This window comes from Pseudophryne corroboree, chromosome 8 (assembly GCF_028390025.1).
Source record: "Pseudophryne corroboree isolate aPseCor3 chromosome 8, aPseCor3.hap2, whole genome shotgun sequence".
Taxonomy (NCBI): domain Eukaryota; kingdom Metazoa; phylum Chordata; class Amphibia; order Anura; family Myobatrachidae; genus Pseudophryne; species Pseudophryne corroboree.
The window spans coordinates 50,385,265-50,412,970 of record NC_086451.1 but is presented as its reverse complement, the minus strand read 5'-3'; the positions used below and the strand labels follow the sequence as shown (position 1 = coordinate 50,412,970).

The window sequence follows — 27,706 nt, the reverse complement described above, 5'->3', positions numbered from 1 at the left end:
TCCTGCGTGACACTGCAGTGCCACTCCTAGATGGGCCCGGTGTTTGTGTCGGCCACTAGGGTCGCTAATCTTACTCACACAGCTACCTCATTGCGCCTCTTTTTTTCTTTGCGTTATGTGCTGTTTGGGGAGGGTTTTTTGGAAGGGACATCCTGCGTGACACTGCAGTGCCACTCTTAGATGGGCCCGGTGTTTGTGTCGGCCACTAGGGTCGCTTATCTTACTCACACAGCGACCTCGGTGCAAATTTTAGGACTAAAAATAATATTGTGAGGTGTGAGGTATTCAGAATAGACTGAAAATGAGTGTAAATTATGGTTTTTGAGGTTAATAATACTTTGGGATCAAAATGACCCCCAAATTCTATGATTTAAGCTGTTTTTTAGTGTTTTTTGAAAAAAACACCCGAATCCAAAACACACCCGAATCCGACAAAAAAAATTCGGTGAGGTTTTGCCAAAACGCGTTCGAACCCAAAACACGGCCGCGGAACCGAACCCAAAACCAAAACACAAAACCCGAAAAATTTCAGGCGCTCATCTCTAGCCCTAACTTCTGGCGGGAAAGGGTATACCGCCAATAATTTTCTATCGGGGGAAACCCACGCATCATCACACACTTCATTTAATTTATCTGATTCAGGAAAAACTACAGGTAGTTTTTTCACACTCCACATAATACCCTTTTTTGTGGTACTTGTAGTATCAGAAATATGTAACACCTCCTTCATTGCCCTTAACAAGTAACGTGTGGCCCTAAAGGAAAATACGTTTGTTTCTTCACCGTCGACACTGGAGTCAGTGCCCGTGTCTGTGTCTGTGTCGACCGACTGAGGTAAAAGGACGTTTTAACGCCCCTGACGGTGTTTGAGACGCCTGGACAGGTACTAATTGGTTTGCCGGCCGTCTCATGTCGTCAACCGACCTTGCAGCGTGTTGACATTATCACGTAATTCCTTAAATAAGCCATCCATTCCGGTGTCGACTCCCTAGAGAGTGACATCACCATTACAGGCAATTGCTCCGCCTCCTCACCAACATCGTCCTCATACATGTCGACACACACGTACCGACACACAGCACACACACAGGGAATGCTCTGATAGAGGACAGGACCCCACTAGCCCTTTGGGGAGACAGAGGGAGAGTTTGCCAGCACACACCAAAAACGCTATAATTATACAGGGACAACCTTTATATAAGTGTTTTTCCCTTATAGCATTTTAATATATATAGTCATATCGCCAAATAAGTGCCCCCCCTCTCTGTTTTAACCCTGTTTCTGTAGTGCAGTGCAGGGGAGAGCCTGGGAGCCTTCCCACCAGCATTTCTGTGAGGGAAAATGGCGCTGTGTGCTGAGGAGAATAGGCCCCGCCCCCTTTTCGGCTGGCTTCTTCTCCCGTTTTTCTGAGACCTGGCAGGGGTTAAATACATCCATATAGCCCCCAGGGGCTATATGTGATGTATTTTTAGCCAGAATAAGGTACTATCATTGCTGCCCAGGGCGCCCCCCCCAGCGCCCTGCACCCTCAGTGACCGCTGCTATGAAGTGTGCTGACAACAATGGCGCACAGCTGCAGTGCTGTGCGCTACCTTATGAAGACTGAAAAGTCTTCTGCCGCCGGTTTCTAGACCTCTTCACTTTTCGGCATCTGCAAGGGGGTCGGCGGCGCGGCTCCGGGACGAACCCCAGGGTGAGACCTGTGTTCCGACTCCCTCTGGAGCTAATGGTGTCCAGTAGCCTAAGAAGCCAATCCATCCTGCACGCAGGTGAGTTCACTTCTCTCCCCTAAGTCCCTCGATGCAGTGAGCCTGTTGCCAGCAGGACTCACTGAAAATAAAAAACCTAACAAAACTTTTACTCTAAGCAGCTCTTTAGGAGAGCCACCTAGATTGCACCCTTCTCGGCCGGGCACAAAAATCTAACTGAGGCTTGGAGGAGGGTCATAGGGGGAGGAGCCAGTGCACACCACCTGATCCTAAAGCTTTTACTTTTGTGCCCTGTCTCCTGCGGAGCCGCTAATCCCCATGGTCCTGACGGAGTCCCCAGCATCCACTAGGACGTCAGAGAAATATATGTATAATATATGTGTATCTATCTATATATATATATATATGTGTATATATATATATATATATATAATATATATATTGTGTGTGTGTGTGTGTATATATATATATATATATATATGTGTATATATAAAGGTGTGTGTGTATATAATATATATATATGATTTTAATTTTAAATCTTAGGGCCCCCCTTTCTTAAGTACCCCAGGCCCCCCGAGGCCTTAATCCAGCTCTGCCGCCACTTCTTCCACTGACCCGGAAATGAGCCCATGAAAGTGCAGCAGGAGGCGAGGGAAGTGGCCATCCTGCTGCACAGGGTGCTCCGCGTCCCTGCCGGTGGCTGTGTAGAGCACTGTAGTAGCTCACAGCCGCTCACCACCGCCAGCCACCCGCCACTCACCACCACCAGCCACCCGCCGCCAGCAGCCCACCGCTGCCAGCAACAAATGATGTAATGTTCCCCTGCTGTCACCTCTCTCCCTGCTGTCACTGTCGTCACTCTCTCCCTGTCGTCACTCTCTCTCCCTGTCATCACTGTCTCTCCCTGTTGTCACTCTCTCTCCCTGTCATCACTGTCTCTCCCTGTCATCACTCTCTCTCCCTGTCGTCACTGTCGTCACTCTCTCTCCCTGTCGTCACCGTCATCACTCTCTCTCCCTGTCGTCACTGTCGTCACTCCCTGTCGTCACTCTCTCTCCCTATCGTCACTCTCTCGTCACTCTCTCCCTCTGTCGTCACTCTCTCTCCCTGTCGTCACTCTCTCTCCCTGTCGTCACTCTCCCTGTCGTCACTGTCATCACTGTCTCTCCCTGTCATCACTGTCTCTCCCTGTCGTCACTGTCGTCACTCTCTCCGTCGTCACTGTCATCACTCTCTCTCCCTGTCATCACTGTCGTCACTCTCTCTCCCTGTCGTCACTGTCGTCACTCTCTCCCTGTCGTCACTCTCTCTCCCTGTCGTCACTCTCTCTCCCTGTCGTCACTGTCGTCACTCTCTCCATCGTCACTGTCATCACTCTCTCTCCCTGTCATCACTGTCGTCACTCTCTCTCCCTGTCGTCACTGTCTTCACTCTCTCCGTCGTCACTCTCTCTCCCCATCGTCACTGTCGTCACTCTCTCCCTGTCGTCACTCTCACAGTCGTCACTCTCTCTCCCTGTCGTCACTCTCTCTCTCTCCCTGTCGTCACTCTCTCTCTCTCCCTGTCGTCACTCTCTCTCTCTCCCTGTCGTCACTCTCTCTCTCTCCCTGTCGTCACTCTGTCTCCATCGTCACTCTCTCTCCCCATCGTCACTGTCGTCACTCTCTCCCTCTGTCGTCACTCTCCCTCCCTGTCGTCACTCTCTCTCTCTCCCTGTCGTCACTGTCGTCTCTCTCTCCCTGACGTCACTGTCTCTCTCTCTCTTCCTGTCGTCACTGTTTCTCTCTCCCTGTCGTCACTCTGGCTGTCCCTGCTGTCACAATTTCGGCTCATTCAGTGTGCTACATAGAAACATAGAAACATAGAATTTGTCGGCAGATAAGAACCACTTGGCCCATCTAGTCTGCTCCTTTTTTTTTTTTTTTTAATATTATTTTTATCTCTAACCTTATTTGATCCTTATTTCTTTGTAAGGATATCCTTATGTCTATCCCATGCATGTTTAAATTGCTCTACTGTCTTAGCCTCTACCACCTCTGATGGGAGGCTATTCCACTTGTCCACTACCCTTTCTGTGAAATAATTTTTCCGCAAATTTCCCCTGAAACTCCCCCCCTCCAGTCTCAGTGCATGTCTTCGTGTCCTATTGCTTCTCTTCATTTGGAGAATGTTTCCCTCCTGGACTTTGTTAAAACCCTTGATATATTTGAAAGTTTCTATCATGTCCCCCCTTTCCCTTCTCTGCTCCAAACTATACATATTGAGATTTCTTAGTCTTTCTGGGTATGTTTTGTGATGTAGGCCATGCACCATTTTAGTTGCCCTCCTTTGTACAGTTTCTAATGTATTAATATCCTTTTGAAGATATGGCCTCCAGAACTGAATACAGTATTCTAGATGAGGCAGTACCAATGACCTATACAGTGGCATTATTACTTCTTTCTTTCTGCTGCTGATTCCTCTCCCAATGCAGCCAAGCATCTGACTAGCCTTCCTCATTGCCTTGTTACATTGCTTACCTGCCTTTAAGTCATCTGAAATAGTGACTCCTAGATCCCTTTCCTCCTCAGTAGTTTCCAGTATAGTGCCATTAATACTGTATTTAGCTTTAGGATTTTTGAGACCCAAGTGCATGATTTTTTCATTTTTTGGCATTAAACTGTAATTGCCAGACTCTTGACCATTCCTCTAATCTACCTAGATCCTCAATCATTTGTTTTACCCCACCTGGTGTGTCTACCCTGTTGCATACCTTTGTGTCATCTGCAAAAAGGCATACTTTCCCTTTAATGCCATTTGCAATGTCACCAATAAAGATATTAAAAAGCACTGGTCCAAGTACAGATCCCTGGGGTACTCCACTGGTAACATTTCCCTCCTGTGAATGCACTCCATTTACCACAACTCTCTGTTTTTTATCCTTCAACCAAGATCTTATCCATTCAATAATCCTAATATCCAATCCCAAACTTTCAAGTTTATTTAGCAGTCTGCGATGTGGAACTGTGTCAAAAGCCTTACTAAAGTCTAGATAAACTATATCCATGGCTCCCACTTTATCCATCACTTTAGTCACACAATCAAAAAAGTCAATAAGATTTGTTTGACATGATCTCCCCCCAGTGAATCCTTGCTGTTTGGGATCCAGTAAATTGCCGGATTTGAGATAATCTACAACTCTTTCTTTTAAGAGTGTTTCCATCAATTTCCCTACTACTGATGTAAGACTCACTGGTCTGTAGTTGTTTGCCTCTTCCTTGCTTCCACTTTTGTGCAGTGGGACTACGTTTGCTCTTTTCCAGTCCCCTGGAATTACTCCTGTAGCTAATGACTGGTTGAATAATTCTGTCAATGGTGCTACCAGCACCTTTTTAAGTTCTTTTAGTATCCTTGGATGTATCCCATCTGGCCCCATAGATTTGTCCACTTTCAGCTTTGAGAGTTCTGTTAGGACCTTCTCCTCTGTAAATGCTACAATGTGAATTTCGGCTTGTACCGTGGGGGTCATTCCGAGTTGTTCGCTCGTTGCCGATTTTCGCTATACTGCGATTAGTCGCTTACTGCGCATGCGCAAGGTTCGCAGAGCGCATGCGCTTAGTTATTTTACACAAAAGTTAGGTATTTTACTCACGGCATTACGAGGATTTTTCTTCGTTCTGGTGATCGTAGTGTGATTGACAGGAAGTGGGTGTTTCTGGGCGGAAACTGGACGTTTTATGGGAGTGTGCGGAAAAACGCAGGCGTTCGAGTTGCAAAACGCAGGAGTGGCTGGAGAAACGGGGGAGTGTCTGGGCGAACGCTGGGTGTGTTTGTGACGTCAAACCAGGAACGAAAAGGACTGAGCTGGTCGCAATGTAGGAGTAAGTCTGGAGCTACTCAGAAACTGCTAAGAAATTTCTATTCGCAATTCTGCTAATCTTTCATTCGCAATTCTGCTAAGCTAAGATACACTCCCAGAGGGAAGCGGCCTAGCGTGTGCAATGCTGCTAAAATCCGCTAGCGAGCGAACAACTCGGAATCACCCCCCATGTGCTATAATGTGAATTGCAGCTTGTACCGTGTGCTATAAGGTGAAAGGGGCACCAGTACTAGATAGTATAAGGGGTTCTACTACACGAGACATGCCCCATTTTGGGTGACCACGCACCCTTTTGGGTGACCACACACCCTTTTCTGGAGAGCGCGCCTTAGGCGCGCACATAATTACGTCCCTGACTTTTGCATACCCCCACTTCAAAATTTCCACTTAGACCACTGATGGGAATTACTCCACTGCGGAATAGATCTACCCGAACCTAATAGCATCACTATTGATTTGTCTGCGTTAATAACCAATCCAGAGATGCCGCCATAAGAGTTAATTTTGTCTAAAATAAGAGAGACTGATTCACGGGGATTATTAAAATATAAAAGAAGATCATCCGCGATAGCAGAAATTTTTATTTCACACAATGCAATACGTATTCCCTGGAATTGGGGCCGGTTTTGAAGAATTCGTAAAAGAGGGTCAAGTGACAGATTGAAGAGTAGGGGGAAAGAGGGCATCCTTGACGAGTGCCTCTGTAGAGGGTCAAAACATCGCTTCTCAACCCATTAACCAAGAGCAAAGTAGTGGGAGAGCGATAGAAAAAAGAAATTAATCTTATGAACTCCAGATCAAAGTCCCTGTGCTCCAATATAGAGAACAGGTGTGGCCAAAGCACTGTATCAAACGCTTTGTGAGTATCTACACTAAGTAGCATATTGTTTGAACAAGATGACTGAAAGGAGGAAATGGAGGCTGCTATCGCAGATCTAATTGCGCGAACCGAATGTCTGCCTGCTACAAAACTCAACTGATGGTCAGTAAGTAGGTTCGGCAAAATTTGTTGCAGACGATTAGCCACGATTTTGGACAAAATTTTAAAATCAACATTTGGCTGCTTTATTTTTACACTGCAATTTAGATTTCAGTTTAAACGCACCCCACCCAAATCTAACTCTCTCTGTACATGTTATATCTGCCCCCCTTTTGCCCAACTGCTAACAAAATTTGCTGCTGCGATCAACTCTGAATTACCCCCATGGTTTTGCCCATTAGATAACAAATTTGCTGCTGCAATCAGGTCTGAATTAGGCCCTGAATTAGGCCTTATATCTATGAGAGATTGTACAGAAGCGCAGGAACATTATCATTCTGTGTGACTTAATACATAGACACACATTTTAATTATATTTTACAACGTAAAATATATAAACAATTCCTCAGAGTTATTTGGTAATCGGAACAAACTTTTTTCCATTTTTTCTTGTCAGCAATTTTATTTTGGGTTATTTGAAATTTTTTCTTTTTTTCGTATCTGAAACCCAAAAAATAAAATGTACAATTTTTTTTATAAATTTTAATTTACTTTTTTTTTAAAAGGCTAAAGCTGGGTACACAAGGGAGAGGGGGGCAGCAGGATTCGTGGCCCCTCAGAAAGGCCCAGAACCGGGGTAAAGACCCCCCCCCCCCTCTCAGTGCCACTGGGTGCAGGGAGGCTGCCTGTGCAGTGTGATTGCTCTCCCCTCTGGATTTGTCTCTGGCTGAGGGGCACAGTGGTGCCCCCTGTACTGCTTCAAGGCGCTGAAAATACTTTCTTTTCACAAATGTATATAAGGGGACATGGCCATGCCTCCGTTCAATTAGGGCACACCCCCATAATGCTAAAAAGGGTTAGGTTTGGGCAGTAGGGGTGGGAGGTTAGGTGTAGGCACCTCCAGGGGGTGGTTAGGTTCAGGCACTAAAGGGGAAATTAGGTTTAGGCTACGGGACCAGAGGGTTAGTGGGGAGGGGGAAATACCCTCTACTCACCCTTGTCAGGATTTTGTCCATCGGATCCCGGCATCGGTATTATGAACACCGGTATCCCATGCGCCGGTCATCCATACTGATTTCATTGGGAGCTAAAGCCGTTATCCTTGTAGCTTTGCTGTCTCAGCAATAATAACCTACCAGTCACTTCTCATTCTACTGCATATCCAACAGTAGCTACAGTATATTCAGGCCCGGCGCTACCCGCTCAGCGAAGGGGTGCAGTGCAGGGAGGCGCTGGGACGGAGAGGCGCTCCCCCTGCTCTGCATCCCTCCCCTGCTGCTGCCAGCTGCTATGCCTGTCACTGTATGACAGGCAGTGGCACTGGCTTCATGAAAAGCCCCCTCCCCTCATTTGTATGACAGTACTGTGTACAGATCAGAGGAGGGGGTGGAGCAACATAGGACAGAAGGGGGCAGGGCTACACGGACCAGGATGCTGTACAGAGGGAGACTGAAGAGTAATTACAGTGGCAACCAGCCAGACTTAGGTAAGTGGAGGGTGAGAGAGAAAATAAGATTTTACTTACCGATAAATCTATTTCTCGTAGTCCGTAGTGGATGCTGGGACTCCGTCAGGACCATGGGATTAGCGGCTCCGCAGGAGACAGGGCACAAAAATAAAGCTTTAGGATCAGGTGGTGTGCACTGGCTCCTCCCCCCATGACCCTCCTCCAAGCCTCAGTTAGGATACTGTGCCCGGACGAGCGTACACAATAAGGAAGGATTTTGAATCCCGGGTAAGACTCATACCAGCCACACCAATCACACTGTACAACCTGTGATCTGAACCCAGTTAACAGTATGACAAAACGTAGGAGCCTCTGAACAGACGGCTCACAACAATAACAACCCGATTTTTTTGTAACAATAACTATGTACAAGTATTGCAGACAATCCGCACTTGGGATGGGCGCCCAGCATCCACTACGGACTACGAGAAATAGATTTATGTAAGTAAAATCTTATTTTCTCTGACGTCCTAGTGGATGCTGGGACTCCGTCAGGACCATGGGGATTATACCAAAGCTTCCAAACGGGCGGGAGAGTGCGGATGACTCTGCAGCACCGAATGAGAGAACTCCAGGTCCTCTTTAGCCAGGGTATCAAATTTGTAGAATTTTACAAACGTGTTCTCCCCCGACCACGTAGCTGCTCGGCAGAGTTGTAATGCCGAGACCCCTCGGGCAGCCGCCCAGGATGAGCCCACCTTCCTTGTGGAATGGGCCTTGACAGATTTAGGCTGTGGCAGGCCTGCCACAGAATGTGCAAGTTGAATTGTGCTACAAATCCAACGAGCAATCGTCTGCTTAGAAGCAGGAGCACCCAGCTTGTTGGGTGCATACAGTATAAACAGCGAGTCAGATTTTCTGACTCCGGCCGTCCTTGAAATATATATTTTCAATGCCCTGACAAAGTCCAGCAACTTGGAATCCTCCAAATCGCTAGTAGCCCCAGGCACCACAATAGGTTGGTTCAGGTGAAACGCTGACACCACCTTAGGCAGAAACTGAGGACGCGTCCGCAGTTCTGCCCTGTCCGAATGGAAAATCAGATATGGGCTTTTATACGATAAAGCCGCCAATTCTGATACTCTCCTGGCTGAAACCAGGGCCAGTAGCATGGTTACTTTCCATGTAAGATATTTCAAATCCACCGATTTGAGTGGCTCAAACCAATGGGATTTGAGAAAATCCAAAACTACATTAAGGTCCCACGGAGCCACTGGGGGCACAACCGGGGGCTGTATATGTAGTACTCCTTTTACAAAAGTCTGGACTTCAGGAACTGAAGCCAATTTTTTCTGGAAGAAAATCGACAGGGCCGAAATTTGAACCTTAATGGACCCCAATTTGAGTCCCATAGACAATCCTGTTTTCAGGAAATGTAGGAATCGACCCAGTTGAAATTCCTCCGTGGTGGCCTTCCTGGCCTCACACCACGCAACATATTTTCTCCAAATGCGGTGATAATGTTGTGCAGTCACCTCCTTCCTGGCTTTTACCAGCGTAGGGATGACCTCTTCCGGAATGCCTTTTTCCCTTAGAATTCGGCGTTCAACCGCCATGCCGTTAAAAACAGCCGCGGTAAGTCTTGGAATAGACCCGGTCCCTGCTGAAGCAGGTCCCGTCTTAGGGGTAGAGGCCACGGATCTTCCGTGAGCATCTCCTGAAGTTCCGGGTACCAAGTTCTTCTTGGCCAATCCGGAGCCACGAGTATCGTTCTTACTCCCTTTTGCCGTATAATTCTCAGTACTTTTGGTATGAGAGGCAGAGGAGGAAACACCTACACTGACTGGTACACCCATGGTGTTACCAGAGCGTCCACAGCTATTGCCTGAGGGTCTCTTGACCTGGCGCAATACCTGTCCAGTTTTTTCTGCTGAGGAAGTCTGCTTCCCAGTTGTCCATTCCCGGAATGAACACTGCTGACAGTGCTATCACATGATTTTCCGCCCAGCGAAAAATCCTTGCAGTTTCTGCCATTGGCCTCCTGCTTCTTGTGCCGCCCTGTCTGCTTACGTGGGCGACTGCCGTGATGTTGTCCCACTGGATCAATACCGGCTGACCTTGAAGCAGAGGTCTTGCTAAGCTTAGAGCATTGTAAATTGCCCTTAGCTCCAGTTTTATGTGGAGAAAAGTCTCCAGACTTGATCACACTCCCTAGAAAAAAATTTTTTTATTTTCCCTGTGTGACTGCTCCCCAGCCTCTCAGGCTGGCCTCCGTGGTCACCAGCATCCAATCCTGAATGCCGAATCTGCGGCCCTCTAGAAGATGAGCACTCTGTAACCACCACAGGAGAGATACCCTTGTTCTTGGAGATAGGGTTATCCGCTGATGCATCTGAAGATGCAATCCGGACCATTTGTCCAGCAGATCCCACTGAAAAGTTCTTGCGTGGAATCTGCCGAATGGAATCGCTTCGTAATAAGCCACCATTTTTCCCAGGACTCTTGTGCAATGATGCACTGACACTTTTCCTGGTTTTAGGAGGTTCCTGACTAGCTCGGATAACTCCCTGGCTTTCTCCTTCGGGAGAAACACCTTTTTCTGGACTGTGTCCAGAATCATCCCTAGGAACAGCAGACGTGTCGTCGGCAAAGGCTGTGATTTTGGAATATTTAGAATCCACCCGTGCTGTCGTAGAACTACTTGAGATAGTGCTACTTTGACTTCCAACTGTTCTCTGGACCTTGCCCTTATCAGGAGATCGTCCAAGTAAGGGATATTTAAGACGCCTTTTCTTTTCCGGCCATTACTTTGGTAAAGACCCGGGGTGCCGTGGACAATCCAAACGGCAGCGTCTGAAACTGATAGTGACAGTTCCGTACCACGAACCTGAGGTACCCTTGGTGAGAAAGGCAATTTTGGACATGGATGTAAGCATCCCTGATGTCCAGGGACACCATATAGTCCCCTTCTTCCTAGTTCGCTATCACTGCTCTGAGTGACTCCATCTTGATTTGAACCTTTGTATGTAAGTGTTCAAAGATTTAGAATAGGTCTCACCGAGCCGTCTGGCTTCAGTACCACAATATAGTGTGGAATAATACCCCTTTCCTTGTTGTAGGAGGGGTACTTTGATTATCACCTGCTGGGAATACAGCTTGTGAATTGTTTCCAATACTGCCTTCCTGTCGGAGGAAGACGTTGGTAAAGCAGACATCAGGAGCCTGCGAGGGGGAGACGTCTCGAATTTCCAATCAGTACCCCTGGGATACTACTTGTAGGATCCAGGGGTCCTGTACGGCCCCAGCGTCATGCTGAGGGCTTGGCAGAAGCGGTGAAGGGCTTCTGTTCCTGGGAATGGGCTGCCTGCTGCAGTCTTCTTCCCTTTCCTCTATCCCTGGGCAGATATGACTGGCCTTTTGCCCGCTTGCCCTTATGGGGACGATAGGACTGAGGCTGAAAAGACAGTGTCTTTTTCTGCTGAGATGTAACTTAGGGTAAAAAAGGTGGATTTTCCAGCTGTTGCCGTGGCCACCAGGTCCGATGGACCGACCCCAAATAACTCCTCTCCTTTATACGGCAATACTTCCATGTGCCGTTTGGAATCTGCATCACCTGACCACTGTCGTGTCCATAAACATCTTCTGGCAGATATGGACATCGCACTTACTCTTGATGCCAGAGTGCAAATATCCCTCTGTGCATCTCGCATATATAGAAATGCATCCTTTAAATGCTCTATAGTCAATAAAATACTGTCCCTGTCAAGGGTTATCAATATTTTCAGTCAGGGAATCCGACCAAGCCACCCCAGCGCTGCACATCCAGGCTGAGGCGATCGCTGGTCGCAGTATAACACCAGTATGTGTGTATATACTTTTTAGGATATTTTCCAGCCTCCTATCAGCTGGCTCCTTGAGGGCGGCCCTATCTGGAGACGGTACCGCCACTTGTTTTGATAAGCGTGTGAGCGCCTTATCCACCCTGAGCGGTGTTTCCCAACGCGCCCTAACTTCTGGCGGGAAAGGGTATACCGCCAATAATTTTCTATCGGGGGAAACCCACGCATCATCACACACTTCGTTTAATTTATCTGATTCAGGAAAAACTATAGGTAGTTTTTTCACACCCCACATAATACCCTTTTTTGTGGTACTTGTAGTATCAGAAATATGTAACACCTCCTTCATTGCCCTTAACAATTAACGTGTGGCCCTAAAGGAAAATACGTTTGTTTCTTCACCGTCGACACTGGAGTCAGTGTCCGTGTCTGTGTCTGTGTCGACCGACTGAGGTAAAATGGGCGTTTTAATGCCCCTGACGGTGTTTGAGACGCCTGGACAGGTACTATTTTGTTTGCCGGCCGTCTCATGTCGTCAACCGACCTTGCAGCGTGTTGACATTATCACGTAATTCCTTAAATAAGCCATCCATTCCGGTGTCGACTCCCTAGAGAGTGACATCACCATTACAGGCAATTGCTCCGCCTCCTCACCAACATCGTCCTCATACATGTCGACACACACGTACCGACACACAGCACACACACAGGGAATGCTCTGATAGAGGACAGGACCCCACTAGCCCTTTGGGGAGACAGAGGGAGAGTTTGCCAGCACACACCAAAACGCTATAATTATACAGGGACAACCTTCATATAAGTGTTTTTCCCTTATAGCATCTTAATATATATAATCATATCGCCAAATAAGTGCCCCCCCCTCTCTGTTTTAACCCTGTTTCTGTAGTGCAGTGCAGGGGAGAGCTTGGGAGCCTTCCCACCAGCATTTCTGTGAGGGAAAATGGCGCTGTGTGCTGAGGAGAATAGGCCCCGCCCCCTTTTCGGCGGGCTTCTTCTCCCGTTTTTCTGAGACCTGGCAGGGGTTAAATACATCCATATAGCCCCAGGGACTATATGTGATGTATTTTTTAGCCAGAATAAGGTATTATCATTGCTGCCCAGGGCGCCCCCCCCAGCGCCCTGCACCCTCCGTGACCGCTGGTGTGAAGTGTGTGACAACAATGGCGCACAGCTGCAGTGCTGTGCGCTACCTTATGAAGACTGAAAAGTCTTCTGCCGCCGGTTTCTGGACCTCTTCACTTTTCGGCATCTGCAAGGGGGTCGGCGGCGCGGCTCCGGGACCGGACTCCATGGCTGGGCCTGTGTTCGATCCCTCTGGAGCTAATGGTGTCCAGTAGCCTAAGAAGCCAATCCATCCTGCACGCAGGTGAGTTCACTTCTCTCCCCTAAGTCCCTCGTAGCAGTGAGCCTGTTGCCAGCAGGTCTCACTGAAAATAAAAAACCTAATAACTTTTTCTAAGCAGCTCTTTAGGAGAGCCACCTAGATTGCACCCTGCTCGGACGGGCACAAAAACCTAACTGAGGCTTGGAGGAGGGTCATGGGGGGAGGAGCCAGTGCACACCACCTGATCCTAAAGCTTTATTTTTGTGCCCTGTCTCCTGCGGAGCCGCTAATCCCATGGTCCTGACGGAGTCCCAGCATCCACTAGGACGTCAGAGAAATGTACAGGTATGTATGTGTATGGTGGGTGTATATGGTGGGGGTGTGTGTGTATGGTGGGGGTGTGTATGTGTGTGAGGTGTGTCTGTGTACGTGCGCATTATGGACGCTACTACTGGGGGAGCATTACATGTAAGGACGCTAATACTGGGGGGGGCATTATGTATATGACTCTACTACGGGGGGCATTACGTATAACAACGCTACTACTAGGGGGCATTACATTTACAGACGCTAGTACTACTGGGGGGGCATTACGTATAACTATGCTACTACTGGGGGGGCATTACGTACAACAACGCTACTACTGGGGTGGCATTACGTATAATGACAATACTACTGGGGGGGCATTACGTATAACGACAATACTACTGGGGGGCATTACGTATAACGACGCTACTACTGGTGGGGCACTACATTTACGGATGCCATTACTACTGGGAGGGCATTACGTATAATGATGCTACTACTGGGGGGGCATTACATTTGCGGACGCTACTACTACTGGGGGGGCATTACGTATAACGATGCTACTACTGGGGGGGCATTACATTTGCGGACGCTACTACTACTGGGGGGGGCATTACGTATAACGACGCTACTACTGGGGTGCATTACATATAAGGACGCTGCTACTACTACGGGTGGGGCATTACGTATAAGTTGAATAAGATTGTGCTACGGTGTGGCGTAATTTTAAATGGGGGTACTATTGTGTGGCCATGCCCCTACCCGGCGCGCGCTGACCATTTGTGGGATATGGGAGGGCGCAAATTTATAGTTTGCAGGGGGGCGCTGAACACCCTAGCACCGGCCCTGAGTATATTACCACCTCTGTAAAAAATTGCACCCCAGCATAGTTACTCAGTTTGTGCCTATTTATCTGCCTTACCAGAGCCGGATTAAGGGGGGGTTACAGCAGGGACGTGCAGTCAGGGGAGGCAGTGCCTCCCATGTTATTAATAATTAAAATAATGTAAAGAAGATACTTATGACACATATTCTGTATCATAAGTATCTTCTTTAAAATATTCTAATAATTTTAATACATTTAATTGGTTTGGGAGGCACTGATAGCAGTGCCTCCCGGTGACAATGGGAACGGGAACAGAGCAGGGGGTGGGACCAATCAGTGGGCTGTAAAAGCCCATTGAAAATAGTGGGGAAAGCGGCACTAGTATAAGTGCCTCGTTGACAGGGACAGGAGGCCCCTGTCACCGAGGCAGATGTGATTGGACAGCGGATCCAGCGCTGGATCCGCTGGTCCAATCACCTGTACCCATACGCAGTGGCGGGACGAGATAGCATTACCTCTTCAGTTTCAGTTTCAATTCTTCCTGACTGAATGGGGGTGAATGGGGGCGGCTGGCTGAAAGGGGGTGCCGCGGCGGAAGGAGGTACAGGCGGCGCAATGCTTTTGAAGTCCCTGCCGGAAGACGCGCACGGACTCACTGGAGCAGCTGGGATGGCACCCTGCACCTTGTACAGCAACCACCGGCCGAAGCTGTCCTTGCGCTCCATGCCGATAGCGGAGGACGTGGACCTGCTGCTGTTGCAGTGAGGCTGGGTGCCAGGAGAGCGAGCTGCAGAGGATGGTGCGGGGCTATGTCACCTAGCTGTCCAACAGCAGGAACCAACGGAGTCCAACAGCGGGAACAGCCAGGGACGGATCTACACTTTTCTTTTAGGGGGGGCGGTTTATTTATTCCTGACTCCTCCCCTACACATTACTCCTCCCACTTCCTATACCAACTGTCCATTAATGCTGTAAAGAGCATATAAAGCATTGCCAGGCTGCACATGTGCTTCTTATGTAGCACACACAACCGGGCGCATGTAACTACTAACACACATATGGGCGGCACACACTGCCCAAGGTGGGGGTGACAGCATGTAATGATGGCAGATGGGGCTAGAGGGACACGGAGGATGGGGAGGGATGTTAGTGCAGCCACACACCATCACCTGGCAGCAGCCCCCACCTCATGTAAGTGGGCGTGGCTATGACAGTTAGGGGGGGCGTTCGCACCGTTCGCCCCTCCCTGGATCCGGCCCTGGGAACAGCTGTGTTGCAGGGAGAATGGAACTCTCTCCTGGCAGCAGACACTACACAGAGCAATATGGTAATGATGGGTTTCTGTGTGGGGGGGTAATGCTGAAGGGGGTTTCTGTGTGGGGGGTAATGCTGAAAGGGGTGCTGTGTGGGGGGGGTAATGCTGAAGGGGGTTTCTGTGTGGGGGGTAATGCTGAAAGGGGTGCTGTGTGTGGGGGGTAATGCTGAAGGGGGTTTCTGTGTGGGGGGTAATGCTGAAAGGGGTGCTGTGTGGGGGGGTAATGCTGAAGGGGGTGCTGTGTGGGGGGGTAATGCTGAAGGGGGTGCTGTGTGGGGATAATGCTGAAGGGGGTGCTTTGTTGGGGTAATGCTGAAAGGGGTGCTGTGGTGGGTAATGCTGAAGGGGGTGCTGTGTGTGGGGGTGGGGGGGTAATGCTGAAGGGGGTGCTTTGTGGTGGGTAATGCTGAAGGGGGTGCTGGGTGGTGGGTAATGCTGAAGGGGTGCTGGGTGGTGGCTAATGCTGAAGGGGGTGCTGTGTGGGGGGGTAATGCTGAAGGGGGTGCTGTGTGTGGGGGGGTAATGCTGAAGGGGGTGCTGGGTGGTGGCTAATGCTGAAGGGGGTGCTGTGTGGGGGGGGGTAATGCTGAAGGGGGTGCTGTGTGTGGGGTGGTAATGCTGAAGGGGGTGCTGTGTGGTGGGTAATGATGAAGGGGGTGCTGTGGGGGGGGGGGGTAATGCTGAAGGGGGTGCTGTGTGGTGGGTAATGCTGAAGGGGGTGTTGTGTGGTGGGTAATGCTGAAGAGGGTGCTGGGTGGTGGGTAATGCTGAAGGGGGTGCTGTGTGGTGGGTAATGCTGAAGGGGGTGCTGTGTGGTGGGTAATGATGAAGGGGGTGCTGTGGGGGGGGGGGTAATGCTGAAGGGGGTGCTGTGTGGTGGGTAATGCTGAAGGGGGTGTTGTGTGGTGGGTAATGCTGAAGAGGGTGCTGGGTGGTGGGTAATGCTGAAGGGGGTGCTGGGTGGTGGGTAATGCTGAAGGGGGTTTCTGTGTGGGGGGTAATGCTGAAGGGGGTGCTGTGTGGGGGGTGGGGTAATGCTGAAGGGGGTGCTGTGTGGTGGGTAATGCTGAAGGGGTGCTGTGTAGTGGGTAATGCTGAAGGGGTTGCTGTGTGGTGGGTAATGCTGAAGGGGGTGCTGTGTGGTGGGTAATGCTGAAGGGGGTGCTGTGTGGTGGGTAATGATGAGAGGGTGCTGTGTGGGGGGTAATGCTGAAAGGGGTGCTGTGTGGTGGGTAATGATGAGAGGGTGCTGTGTGTTGGGTAATAACAGAGGCATTTTCTTTTGTGGGGCACTTATTTTCATCACAATGGTTTAGAATAACAAGCAAATTGTGGTGTGTGTGGGGGGGGGGGGAGGGGGGTGTTACCAGTCCCCTACTTTGCCAGGGGCATTCAGACTCCTAGATACACCCTTGCCCCTCAGGCAGAGGCAAGTGCATCGTGCGGTGGCCGGCGCTCTCTCCCCTCCTCCTCTATCCTCTCCCAGGCAGCAGTCTCAGCAACAGCACCAGCGCCTCTGCACAGGACACATGGACCCAGGTGAGAGGGGGAGGTGATTGGGCGGGGGGGGCAGTAATGTGGGCAGCTCACACCCACATCAGGGACCCTCCCGGTACAGGGTTGCAGACAGTGGTGGATTCAGGGGGGGGGGGAGTGCCAAGGCACATACCCTCCCTGTTATTTTCGGGGCATATATTTTTTTTAACTGTTGTTCTTTTATCATTGTTGCTGCCAAGCAGCTGTTTCAGTTGCTGCTACTTGCACAGGACCTCCGTTCTGTGTCTTCCCCCACTATCTCCCTATCCTCTCTCTGTGTCCTCTGACCCCAGCTGCCCGCAGCCAATTAAGGTGTTGGAAAAAGAGGCTGACTTCCGGTTCCGGCATGGGAGAGTGAACAGCTTCTCCCTGCAGCTCCGCTCTCCACGCTGCTATACCCAGCCTTAACCCTGTCGGCCGCAGCTAGACACCGCTCCCGGTCCCCTAACAGATCGGGTATAGCTATGGACAAGTTCATGAGCCCACCACCGCCCGCAAAGCAACCTCCGGTAATGCAGCAGCAGCGCCAGGAGAAGCGTCGTGGCGACCATAACATGGCGCCTGACACAGACAAGGGTCCGGGGACGCCAGCGGCGAAGAAAGCTATCTCAGCCGCGGAAGGGATCAAAAGTATGCCGGAAGGTAATATCACAGCTTCCCTCACATATGATGAACTTACCAAGGCTATGCAAGCCACTATGGCGCCGTTATTACAGAAGGCGGTTGCAGACATAACTACACAGATTTCCCGCTTGTCTGACCGCATATCAGGGGCAGAGGCACACATAAGCCAGAACATGGATGATATCCACACGCTACAAAAGTCAGTCAAAGACTTGCTATTAGATAACAAACGCATGGCTGATAAGCTTGACAATATTGAAAACAGGTCACGACGTAACAACCTGCGTATCACCGGGCTCCCTGAATCTATCAAAGGGGCGCAGTTAGAATTTTTTGTTCGTCATACACTACCTGAATTACTACATGTAAAATCTGAATGCTCAGATATAGTGATTGAAAGAGTACACAGGATGGGAGAAGTTAAACCTGCTTCAGCACATAAACCGAGGGTTGTCATTTTTAAAACACTGAATTACTTGCATAAACAGGTGCTTTGGTCTGCTTCTAGAAAACACAACCCCCTCGTTTGGGAATCCCATACCCTGAGACTGTTCCAGGATTTTTCTGTAGAGCTTTCCAGAGTGAGACGATCCTTCTCAACGGTCTGTACTACGCTGATACAAACAAACCGCAAGTTTCATATGTTATACCCAGCCAAGCTTAGAATTTTCACAACGTCAGGCTTTGCTGATTTTTCTAACGCAGCAGATGCTGCAGCTTATCTCAAGGAAGAGTCGGATGAAATAGGAACTGATCCCACGGTAGAACCTGATGATATGGCTGTGTGAACCACTTGCTAATCTGTTACCGGGAATTTGACTTTGAATCCTTGAAACGAGACATATCCCGTACACTCAATCTTAGACATGATGAGTGTGCAATCTTGTCTGATATCACAAGTTTTGTACCCATATATACACTTATATAACATAATAATGTTATAATGAGAAGATAGCCCACGCTTAGTGGATCTACTTACCTGAGTTTGGAAAATTATATGTTTGAGCAGCTCGGAGAGCGGAGCTCTGCCGTTCTTGATTGTTTTGAAATTTTATTATTGAAAGACCCCTCCCTGATATCTAGAATCGTACCGGTTTGGATACCAGGGATTTTCTGGAGGTCACTTAGTTTTTTTGTAGGAATGGTTTTGTTCCTTATGTCTTGCGTCTCCCCTTTCCCCTGTGTTTTTTCCCTCCTCTCTCTTTACTTTTCTCTCTCTGACTTTCCTTTGCAATTATTATTCAAATACCACTTTAATGTCTCTTAATATAGGCTCTCTTAATATTAGAGGGATTCATACACCTGCTAAGCGCCGAAAACTCTTTACCTACCTTAACAAACGCAATGTTGATCTTATATGTTTACAGGAAACTCATTTGATGCCAGATGAAGTGAAAAAGTTACAAATTATGGGTTGGTCTGTCTTAGGTTCAGCGTCCTTTAATACTAAGTCATGTGGGGTAGCAGTCTTAGCAAAAAAAGCTTTAAACTTGCAGGTTACGTCAACCTTTTCTGACCCGCTTGGTAGATACCAGACTATATCCCTTTCCCATACAGGTACCTCCTTCTCTATTTGTAATGTGTATGCTCCTACTCAATATAAAAAATCCTTTTTTGTGGAACTCCTTACACATTTACATAAATATGACACCTCCTCCCTGATAGTATGTGGAGATCTAAACTTAATATCTTCTCAATATCTAGACAGATCCCCTCCCTCCAAACGGCAGACTCCTCTCCCTAGATTGGGTGTCCCATACCTTAGCAAAGATCTTAACTTAATAGATTCCTGGAGGACACTCAATCCAACGGAGAGAGAATTTACTTGCTTATCACTAACTCACAATACTTGGTCCAGAATAGACTATATATTACTTGCCGAATCCCTGTTTCCTTCACTTGCCTCGGTGGAGATAGAACCCCCCCTTTTATCAGATCACTCATTGATCACTGCGAAACTAGTTCTGACAAAAAGTAAAGCCACCCCTCCGAGTTGGAGATTTCCATCCCACTTATTTCAATCCCAGGGCCTAAAACAAAAACTTCTGACTGCATGGAATAATTACGCAGAAATAAATGCATCCCATTCCTCTACTAACCCCCCCCTCTTTTGGCAAACCGCCAAGACGGTCCTTCGAGGTGAAGTGATAGCTTTTACCGCAAATACCAAAAAACGCCATAAACAAGAATACTTGCAGTTGCAAGAGAAACTATCTAATGCGTTCCAAATGTTTAAGACACTCCCCTCACCAGCACATAAAACTACCTACTTGGAAGCTAAATTAGCCTATAATGAATTTCTCCTAACTTTAGGAGACAAATACCTTTTCAATGTGCATTCAAAATTTTATAAGTTTGGGAATAAAGTGGGAAAGCTCCTAACTAACTTATTACAAGGATCTAGACCGCGCACAGTTGTTCACCCTTTGATACGTCCAGACGGCTCCAAAACTGTCTCTGAAGCACAAATAGTTGAAACTATGAAAGGTTTCTATCAGTCTTTGTACTCAGCCCCGGCGGTGGTTCCAGAGGAGTCCTTAGAAGATCATGACTCTATCCCCACTTTACCTCCCTCCTCCTCCTCAACTTCTATCTCTTCTATTTCTTCTTCTTACTGGAATTCCCTTACTTTACCACAAGTACCAGAGAAATTTATGACGACCCTGACGAACCCCATTACCCCTGAAGAGATCTCTTGGGCTATTGGAAAGTTGAAACTGGCCTCGGCGCCGGGCCCTGATGGATTTTCAAATGAATTTTATAAAATATTATCCCCACAGATAGCCCGGCCGCTGGCGGACACTTTCAACTTTGCAATAGACCAACAGTCTCTTCCTCTTTACTTTTCTGATGCTATTATAAAAGTCATCCCCAAGCCTGGGCGAGACCTTAGCCTCCCTGGTTCATATAGGCCGATCTCTCTGCTAAACGTAGATTATAAAATACTGACAAAAATTTTGGCAGAGAGATTGAAACCTTTATTGCCCCTCTTGATTAACTCAGACCAGACAGGATTTATCACCGGCAGACATTCTGTAGTGAACGTCCGAAGACTTTTAGCAGTCATCCAACAATCTACCTTGACCTCTGATATTTCCTCTTCCAACATGGTGATTACATTAGACGCAGAAAAAGCTTTTGATTTGGTATTGTGGCCCCATCTTTTTCAAACATTATATAATTTTGGCTTTCCCCCTCACTTTATTCAGATAATTCGCACCTTATACTCTTTCCCTAAATCAATGGTATCTTGCAATGGTCTTTTATCTTCCCCTTTCCTACTTCAAAGAGGTACTCGCCAAGGATGTCCGTTATCCCCTCTTCTCTTTGCACTAGCAGTTGAACCTCTAGCTGTCGCAGTACGTAGCTCCCCCCTGATACATGGAATTACTATACACTCTCTTGAACTGAAGATAGCTCTCTTTGCTGATGACACGCTTATTTTCCTTTCTAAACCTACACAATCTTTACCTGCCCTACTTCACCTTCTCGACTCCTTTGGAGCGCTGTCGGGGTTTAAAGTCAACTTAACAAAATCGGAAATTATGCCGCTGGGAGCAGACGCCCTAGACTTTATTGATAAAGCTGACATTCCTTTTAGAGTAGCCTCCTCTCATTTTCCCTACTTAGGGGTACACATTCCTTCGGACTTAACTAAATTATACTCCCTAAATTTTCCCCCCATAATATCTAAAATAACCACTAGACTGGAATCGTGGAAAGACTTACCAGTCTCTTTGCTGGGCAGACTTGCCATAATCCAGTCAATAATCTTTCCGAAGCTTTATTATTGTATGCAAATGATCCCGTTGGCATTGCATAAATCAGATATTGCTAAAATGGAAAATTTGTTTCTAAAGTTTATATGGCAAGGTAAAAGGCCTAGAATAGCAAAAATTAAACTTGTCACTCCCCGGGCAGGTGGAGGAATGGGATGCCCAGATCTAAATAACTATTCCTTAGCTACCTTTTTTAGATATATCAACGATTGGATTCTAAACAATTCTACCTATACAGATTCTACTTTGGACCAAGCTATTTTTTACCCATACTCCCCTGGAGCTTTGATTCAAACTAAACTGTCAAAGATTCCTACCCACATAAAAATGCACATTTTGTTTAGGGATACATATGCTGCTTGGGTTTCTTTAAACAAAATTTGTCATAGGAATCCTTGCATCTCTTGTTTTCTCCCCTTGTGGGGTAACCCCTCTTTTTCCCCATCTTTGAATAATTCGCTTTTTTATTACTGGAAATCTAAAGGTCTAGATACTTCACATAAGGTTTTTGATCCCGGAGGAAATATATATTCATTTACAGAGCTTGCTAAACGCTTTGAACTGCCCCACACCCACAGATTTATGTATTTTCAAATCAGACATTACTTAAACAGTATTAAAATAGTCAGGACTAATACTTACCCCACTCCAATTCTTCCCTCACAACTTATCAATATCGATATCCTATTAGAATTTCTGCTACATAAACCCTACAAGTCACTCACTGTTTAATGGGGGTCATTCCGAGTTGTTCGCTCGGTAAATTTCTTTGCATCGCAGCGATTTTCCGCTTAATGCGCATGCGCAATGTTCGCACTGCGACTGCGCCAAGTAAATTTGCTGTGCAGTTAGGAATTTTACTCACGGTTTTTTCTTCGTTCTGGTGATCGTAATGTGATTGACAGGAAGTGGGTGTTTCTGGGCGGAAACTGGCCGTTTTATGGGTGTGTGTGAAAAAACGCTACAGTTTCTGGGAAAAACGCAGGAGTGGCTGGAGAAACGGAGGAGTGTCTGGGCGAACGCTGGGTGTGTTTGTGACGTCAAACCAGGAACGACAAGCACTGAACTGATCGCACTGGAAGAGTAAGTCTCGAGCTACTCAGAAACTGCACAGAGATGTCTTTTCGCAATATTGCGAATCTTTCGTTCGCAATTTTGATAAGCTAAGATTCACTCCCAGTAGGCGGCGGCTTAGCGTGTGCAAAGCTGCTAAAAGCAGCTTGCGAGCGAACAACTCGGAATGACCCCCAATGAGTGGAGACAGCTGCAGCAGCAGCCTCTCTCAGAGGGAGGAAACTCAGTGTGTCCTTCAGTCAGTGTGTTCTGCTGAGTGTCTTTAGCTGTGATTGGCCAGAGGCTATACCAGGTGACACCCAGTGGGAGGGGGGAGGGAGCAGTCACGACTCACCAGTCAGTGAGTGCTCTGCTGCTGTGCCTGATCCATGTCATGAATCATGATTCATCCTGAGTCTGGCAGTGAGTTGAGACAGTTGTACACTGTGTAGACTCAGTGACTCAGTGGATGGATCTGATTCATGCAGCATAAGCCTGCAGGAGGTGGAGCCCCTGTGGTACAGGGCTCTCAACTTACGGTTGGCCACTTGGATCTAGCCCAGGGGTGGGCAATTATTTCAGCTGGGGGGCCGCTTAACACTTCCAGTGAATATTCGAGGGCCACACACAAGGGCGGGGACTAATATGAATGACAAATATTTGTAGGAGTAAGACCTGGGCTGCGCAGAGACTGCACAAAGTAGATTTTTGCAGCTCTGCGTACACATACGATCGTACACTTGCACGGGTGAATTTACACTCCTCCTGGGGGCGGCGACTACCCGAACGCAGGACAGCAAAATTTGCAGCACAGTGATCAGGTCTGAATCAGCCCCTTAGTCAGCAGTTGCTGCAAAATGAGACCCGTTAAAGGGCCCAATTCAGACCCGGTCGCTGCTGTGTATTTTCGCACAGCGGGTGATCGGGTCTGAACTGCGCATGCATTGCAGTGCGCAGGCACATCAGTCCGCCGCGCTAGGGAGCGTCAGGCAGTGATGGGATGGTGCGAACAAAGCGATCGCACAGGTGATCGCACGGTGATTAACAGGAAGAGGCCATTTGTGGGTGGCAACTGACCGGTTTAGAGGAGTGCACGGAAAAATGCAGGAGGGACGAGGCGTTTGGAGGGAGGGTTTCTGACGTCAGCTCCGGCCCCGATCATCACACTGGAAGAGTAAGTCCTGGGCTGAGCAGAGACTGCACAAACTTCTGTTTCTGCAGCTCTCCTGCACATGCGATCGCTCCCCTGCACAGCGATTACCCCCTCCCCCTGTAGGCGGTGACTACCTGATCGTAGCAGTGCAAAAATCACACCCTAGCGATCAGGTCTGAATTAGGCCCATAGTTATATATATATATATATATATATATATATAAAAAGTGTAGTAATCCCGGCACTCCCTCTCCAAATGGCAATGTGCTGCGGTGCCCTCCTAGAGAAACAATGCTGATCCTCAATATAATGGATGGAGACAGGCGGCACTCAAGCAGACTCAAATAGAGTGAAAAAAGCGGTCCGTTTATTGATCCAATATGGATCAATAAACGGACCGCTTTTTTCACTCTATTTGAGTCTGCTTGAGTGCCGCCTGTCTCCATCCATTATATATATATATATATATATAACTATAAAAACATAGTATTATATTTATACAGGTATATATATATATATATATATATATAACTATAAAAACACACACACCAAGTGTGTAGCCCCCTCAGCGATAGCGATGCGCGGCCGCGCACATCGCTATCGCTGCTGCTAGACAGGCCAATCTAGCGGGTCGCCCCCCCCCCCGCCCCCGTCTCCCTGGGCTTAAAAAACACATCCAGTAATAAAAAAATAAAAATAAAAAACTGCTGAAAGCAAACAAACAAACAGCATCCTGTGTACTGCTGTTATCAATCGTATTCACAGCTGGTTACTTACTAGCTCGCCCCACCCGCTTCCCTGAACCCACATAGCAGTCTCAAACCTCCCCTCTCCCTTAAACCCATATAGTAGTCTCTACCTCCCTTCCCCCACCCCTGAACCCATATAGCAGTCACTACACCCCCCTTCACCCCCTCCCCTGAACCTATACAGCAGTCTCTACCCCCTTTCCCCTGAACACCTATACAGCAGTCTCTACCCCCCTCCTCTCCTCCCTCCCTCCTCTTCCCTCCCTCCTCCCCCCCCCCCCAGGACCTGCTGCTACCCGCTGCCCTCTCCTGCCGTGGCTCTGCCCCCTATGCCGCCCAGCGCCTGATGTCACAGAGGAAATCCCGGTCAGCAGACCGGGTATTTCCTCAGCGGCGCCGCATCTCGGAGCTTCGTAGCGCATTGACAAGCGGCTCAGCCGGGCCGCTTGTCATTGCACAGTGGTATGGGACAGCGGGCCAGGCAGAATCGGTTCGCGGGCCGCATCCGGCCCGCGGGCCGCATGTTGCCCACCCCTAATCTAGCCTCTACCCTCAACTCACTGATCCTGCTCAGTGTGATTGTGCGTGTCAAACTCCCTGGAGGCTAGATAGTGGATAATATAATAAATCCAAGCCCATCTAAGAAAAAGCCCACCTAAAATCATCCAATTAGCAAAGTATGCAAAGTAAAAAAAAATGTTTTTATTTGGTTTAGTTACAGACTGAATGATGTGTTTCATGGCTGTTAAGCTTTCTCTCCTCAGCCAGAAGTAATGTGCATATTCTGTAACTAGTATGCAATAAGTGGTTATTAATAATATATCAACATAACACTGAATCTATGTTAATATATTATTAACAATCAGTGCATAAGCAGCTGCCTCCCCCAGATACACTGCACAATCACTGCAGCTGAATAGCTCCCTCCATGAGTCCAGCACTGATCTGCCAGCACTGGCAACTCACTGATTCATGTGCAGTCTCTGCAACACATTCCAGTACACATGAGTCATGACCATACCCTCCAACATTTTGCATACAAAAATCGGTACAAATTAGAAAAGGGGCGTGGCCACGGGTAAATGGGGCGTGGCCACTTCCCTTTTCCTATACTTTCAATGGAAGTTTGGCGAGCCAAAAATAGGTACAGACCATAAAAAAAAGGTACTGTACCTTTTAAAAAGGTACAGTTGGAGGGTATGCATGACTCATGTGCCGAGACACTGACTCGAGACACTTCACTGAACTGAGTCATGTGTTTCAACTCAGTTCAGTGAATCACTTTGCCCATGACTACTGGGAGCTGATTAAGTCCCAGGAGACTTAGCACTAATGGTCAGAAAGGCATATGCTGAGCTCTGATTGGTGGAGCCCATCACATGCTTCTCTGAGCAGCCTCATCATGGGAGGGACTCATCAAAGTCAGTGAGTGCTTGCCGACTGACTGATCCTGTGTTCTTCTACAGAGCAAGGTATAGAGGGACAAATACAGGGTTTTCATGAGTGTATGGAGTTATATATATATATATATATATATATATAATTTTCTTTTTTTTTTGCAGAATATACCTTGCATATAGCGTACATACATCATACCTCCCAACATGACCCTCTCCAGGAGGGACACAATGCTCTGCTCCTGGACTTCCCTCTTAATGTATGATTGCCCTCACCTGTGCTGAAACACCTTTAACCTGTTCAACACACAGGTGCCGCCAATCATACAGTAAGAGGGAAGTCCAGGAGCAGAGCCTGGTGTCCCTCCTGGAGAGGTCATGTTGGGAGGTATGATACTGCACAGTGGGGTAGATGTATGATATGGTATGAGGGGTAAGTGGTATCAGCACTGGCTATGGTACCGCTTCTTCACCATGTATTATAGTGGCGGTGTGCCCCGTGACAGGGGTGCAATGCTCCACTGTCCATATCGGCTCTGCTATCTAACAGATAGCACGCAGATGTGCAGGGCAATATGTGAATGGTCAGTGACACTGACTGTTCTGACATCTGCAGCTATCCATTTCGATAGCTACAGGTGGCAATGTCCTATCTCCACAGCAGGGACAGAGCTATCCCTGGCTGTGGGGGGTGCTGGCATGCAACTGCATGTGAGGTCTTATGAGATCTTGCGCATGCCCAGTGAGCCGGCTGGAAGGGAGAGACACAACGCATCAGCAGTAGGCTGATGTGCTGTGGCCGCCGAGGAGTTTTCACTCCCCCTCTCTGGCAGCCAAGATATTAATACATCTCGGCGCTAGTGCTTCCCGCTTTGCCTTGGTAAAGAGACGAAGCGGGAAGTGTGATAGTGGCCCAATATGTGCCAGTATCATATATTTACCCCAGTGTACCTTATGCACACACATCACTTACAAGGCTGTCTCCGTCTCTGGAAAAAAAATGTGGTCCATCAGGGGAGGGGTTTTGGGTACTCAGGAGGTGCGGGGTGAGGAGGTACACATATAGCGGGCACAGCCAGGTGGGCAGTGGTGACAAGAGGGGGTGGGCACCCCTGTATTAAGTGACCCGGCCCCCCAAATGCTTAATCCAAATGCAGTTTTTGGAACAATCAACCAAAAAGTGGTCTATATAGGCAGTGGCGCCGAGAGAGGGGGGGGAGAGGATACAAATTACCTGGGCCTAGGTCTGATGGAGCAGGCCCATGCCTCCTTTGATTTGGCCATGCCCCCTGAAAAGTACCTGGGCCCAGCTAGGCTCTCTACTGCCCTAGCTGGGGGGCATGCCATGCTCCTGCGGCTTCTCATTTGCTAGACCCCCTGTCAAGTTGGCACTCAATTATAAAACCACACTAATGTTGGACCCAATATATAGACTGCCATTGTTTAATATTTAATATTAGAATTGTCCTACTAGAGAAAGCACCGCAAAGTAAGTGTTATTGCTGTTTCTCTAAGTGATATGAATGCTTTCATTATCAATAAGAGGAAAGAGCTTTTGCTGTCTAAGGGGGGTATTCAATTAGGTCAGTTTTTTTTTCACCTAGGCAAAAACAAAAGAAGCACTTTTCACTAAATTTTTAGGGCAAATGGAGATTCGCCCTATTCAATAGCAGGGCCAATTTATCGCCTAGACCAAAAACTCAGCAGGAGTGAAAAACATGTGGATCGGCGAATCCACGTGTTTTCTCTAGAGATGTGCACCGGAAATTTTTCGGGTTTTGTGTTTTGGT

General features: G+C 48.0%; 1 protein-coding gene across 2 annotated transcripts in view; it reads right to left on the bottom strand.

Moving 5' to 3' along the window:
- ITIH6 (inter-alpha-trypsin inhibitor heavy chain family member 6) overlaps positions 1 to 27,706 on the bottom strand; it is a 297,725-nt gene that overhangs the window by 233,832 nt on the left and 36,187 nt on the right. Inside the window, exon 1 of one of the 2 annotated variants that reach the window (XM_063936360.1) lies at positions 22,207 to 22,877. The exons of the other annotated variant lie outside the window; for it this stretch is intronic. The gene's annotated coding sequence lies outside the window, so the exon portion shown is untranslated. Of the gene's footprint in view, positions 1 to 22,206; positions 22,878 to 27,706 lie in introns of those variants that run through there. 2 annotated transcript variants of the gene reach the window in all.